Source organism: Cibotium barometz, chromosome 64 (assembly GCF_041138505.1).
Source record: "Cibotium barometz isolate CiBa-2024 chromosome 64, ASM4113850v1, whole genome shotgun sequence".
Lineage (NCBI taxonomy): Eukaryota > Viridiplantae > Streptophyta > Polypodiopsida > Cyatheales > Cibotiaceae > Cibotium > Cibotium barometz.
Window position 1 is genome coordinate 17,054,521 of NC_141109.1, and position 4,328 is coordinate 17,058,848.

Genomic DNA, 4,328 nt, shown 5'->3' on the forward strand with positions numbered 1-4,328 from the left:
TGGCATAAACGGTCACTATTTAAGGTGTTTCTACCACGCTACAAATATTCTTAAAAACTCTCTTTCAATTTTTTTCCCTGCTTTTGGACCACTTATTTTCGTCAAATCAAGCTGTGCACTATAGTGTCTTCCTAGCCCTATTTTGCAAAACTCTATATTTTTTTGGGACCTTGGAATTGCCAAAGCCCGCACCAAGCGATACAGGAATTCCAAAACTTTTGGACCATTCATTTTCGCTTCGTTCGGGCTCATCATAATTATTCCAGCATTTTTTTCAAATATCTCAATGAGTAAAAGTGTTGCGGGTCGACATGAACTTGTTGAAGAAAGCCCAAGTGAAAGACTCTTGAATGCTATTTTGCAAGATGGTCATGATATGAAGATATACATAGATGCAGTGGAGATATTCAATCCAAGGTTTTCTCTTTCAGATGTTTTGTTGAAGCTTAAGGACACTCTTGAAGAGGAGTACAAACAATTTGAAATGTCAATTGAAGCTCATTGTTTTCATATCGGAGACAATGATTTTTGTCACCTTACCGATTTTACACAGCTGTCTCAGTGGAGAAAGCCAAAGTTACAAAGAGGTTCAGTAGATTTTCAAATAGAACCTGTTTCACATGCCCTTCATCCATTTCTTGTCCAATCCATAAGAAGCATTGCAACCTTGTCCCCAAGGATGTCTCCTTTCTTTTCTTCCTATTTTTGAAAGCAGAAATACAGGATAAAGAGCAACAACCAGAAATTGATGCAGAGAATGAGGAAGAAAACTTAAATGTCACCACAGTCTCAAAGTTAGAGAAAAGTGAGATTTTAGAAGAGGAAGAAATTGATGTTCAAGCTGAGGAGAGAGAAAGTGCCAATCTTGATGTTGCAGAATTTAGGGCTTTCACTATTACTGAAGAGCCCTCAGAGGAAGCAAGCATATCTGAATCCTCTGTTACTCTTCCAAACCTTCCTTTCTTCTATGTCAATGAGAAAGATTTTATTCCTCTGTCCTATCTTCAATGTCTCTTCAATATCAGAGAAGACTACTGTATTGCAGCAATTTCAGAAGCTTGTGAAGTGACCAAAGACTTTATTGATACAGAAGTAGAGTCAAAGGAAGAGTTTTTGGCACTTGATTTGCAAACATCTGACCACTCATTTATCCCTGCTTACTAATGCACTTGCCTTGTGCCTTAAAAAAGTGGATGAGGGGAAACCTTCCCTTAGAGATGAGGATTTTGAGAACAGGCTTATTGAGTTAGGTATTGAGTCTTTTGGCAGAGATTTCAAGCTTCAGGCAGATTTTGATAAAGTGGAAAGGGTTGGCTCATGCAACTTGATGAAAGACAAAGTAGTAATTGAGGATGAGTTGCAGAAGGTAGCTTCCATTTAATCTTTTGTAAAATGTTATTGTGATTGTAATTTTTTTAAATTGAGGTTTTTGTCTTGCAGATTGAATTGCTTGATAAGGATGATTTTCTAGGAAGAGCTAGAGGAAGCAGAGTGAAATCTACAGACACTATGTCAAGAAGGCCTTCATCTGCTCTCATGCACTACTTACCTACATTGGATAAGGCTGTGTTCTGTGCATTCCACATGAACTTCTCTGAAGATGCTGAGTTGCCAATATTTGCCTTGAAGGTGTTGTCAAGGTTCATGGGATACACTCCCCTTCAAATAAATGCTAACAAGGTTTTGCTTCTAGAGAGAGCTGCTTCTCTTAGAATCTTTGGATATGCTGCAGGTTTCAATGCCTCAAGAGCAGGATACTTTCTTTGCTACTCTAGCTATGCAGCTGTAGCTGAGGTGTCAGATATCAATCTTCTTGGAGGTTATAGAAGGAGAAAATTTTTGAGATACAGAGGTGACATGCCAAATAGTCCCAAGAGAATCAAAAACTAATGTACACAATATTTTGCAAGGACTGATTATATTTCAGCAAATATTTTGTAAGACGTACAAATGTGTTAGTAAATCATTAGTCTCTGTCTTGAGGTGTTTGTGTAGTTTCAGATTGCTGGGTCTTTGATCTCATCCTTTGTAATTGCCTCCTGTAGAACCAATTGAATAATTCTTTAAGTGCATTGCTTCTTCTTTGACCACCTCCTCTTCTAGTACATCTAAAAAAGAAGTTCTCGCTTGATAATGAGACTTTTCCATTCCTTGTGTATTCCATGTTGCAAGGGGTCCTTCTGTAGCAAAATATGGTCCATGCAAGTAAAGAATATGCTACAAAGATAATTTTTTGTTAGTAAATTTAAGAAATTACACTTTAATTTTAACTGTTTTGATAAGTCTGAACACTCACCAAGTAATAAGTTATGTCTTTTTCTCCCCAGGCATCTATGATAGCTTTGATCAAAAGCTTTATTGCTTTTTTGAAATCATCTGCATAAGTATTTGAACCAACTTGTTGTCTAAGGACTTTGAAAAAATTGTCGAGTTTTTTCCAAACTTCCATACGTTTGTTGGCTACATCTGGTCTACTTTTGACATTTGTGGTGATGACACATAGCTGTTTCCAGTAGTTCCACATTGCATTGACTTGTTTAGTGTCATGGTTGCTCAAAAATCTTCTCGCTTTTGCTCCTCCCATTGAAACATCTTGTAGAACATCACCTGTACCTCCAGAAAGAACAGGATCTTTTTTAAGATGCACTTCCCCACCACCATGGAAACCCATTTGAGAGAGCAAGGCTTCGCATTTTTCTATGCACTCATCTGCAAGTTTAGTCGGCTTAATAGAATATGCATAGTCCAGATGAAGTCTGAGCAATTTGTCCAAGATTCTTATCTCTGCATGCAATGTACATATATGCACATTTTTTAAATGTATTGGTAGAATTGGATCCCATATTTTAATAGAAGTTGGATAATCGACAACATTCACATTATTTCTGGATGGTGGTTTTCCAATCTCATTTTCTGCAAGCCATTCTCTTGTCCCTGTGCTTGCCATGCAATAAAGACATGGATATTTGGTATTTGCTCCTCCACATACACCAAACATACACTTCAACGCCTTGAGATCGGCACTCAAATGCCATTCCACAATGAAATCACCTATATCGTCTACATGAAGGTGTTCACCTGTATTTTGGCTCTGAATAACTGAAGGAATGTCTGTTTGTGAGAAGAGCCACTTTAATGTTTCATGACTCTCTACTGGTACATGAGCTGATCCAATCCACCATAGCTCCATTTCTGATTGAGTTTTGTGGTATGGAGAATCAAGCTTACCTTGACTATAGTCCAATGCTTTATTCATTAGGGATATAGATATTCTTTCCATTTTTTGACATTTTTGGATTTGAGCTTCATCTAATTTTAAAACAAATACAAGTTTTCCTTCACAATCTATTTCTCTTATGTTGTAATATCTCACCATAAAAGATTGGACTTTTCTAATGTTCATCCAAATATTATTATAAACGTTGTATTCAAAAGACGATTTTTTTTTTTGTCTCTCATATGGCATTGTTCCCTCAATATGGAAATACTCTCCGAAATGTTTAGAAATTTCCTCATTTAACAGAGTTCTATATTTTCCAACATTGTGAGGTCTAGGCAACCCAAAAGCTTTGATTTTGTAATACTTAAGGACCCTGAACCAGGTTAAATTAGAGATGGCTCTATATCCCTTTCTACTCACTCCCACTGTGTCACAAACTTCTTGCATTTGGGAAGGCTGGACTAATAAGTCCATATCTTTTAATAGATGTTGAAAGACTAGTTTTTTTTTAGTTTGATTTTTAGGAAGTTCCAAAAGTTTCAAGATATCGGACCTATTCATAAGCTCATTCAAAAATCTTACCCTCTCCTGAGCATTAGACATGTCAAATCCTAGAAGGTTAGTAACATGATCTCTTACAAGTTTTAACCTTTTTTTTCTTTGTCCAGATCTCTCTGTTAAGTTAACTACATCCCGCATTCGTTTTACTCGTGCTCTTAACCCTATTGGAGTTTCTTTTAAGGTTTTCAATTGATCATTTTCTTGTTTCAAAGACACTATTTTGTTTTCAAGTTCTATAATTTTTGTTGCATTCAAAGATGAAGTATTTTGAAGATATGTAGTATATTCTGCATAATTATTATGTGATTGAGATAGTATTGAACTATAACCAAGTAAGCCATCCACCCCATCACCAACAAATCTAATCAAATCATGTGGTGTGTGAAAAGAAGGATACCTTCCTGTTCTGGGATTCGGTGGATATAGACTTCCATCTGTCCATAGGTCAATATGCTTCTTTCCTTCGTTGCAAAGATGTTGAGCTTCATTTGCACATGAAAGGGAACTTTGGTAGACACTCCGTGTAGTTGCATACTCTTGGTTGAGC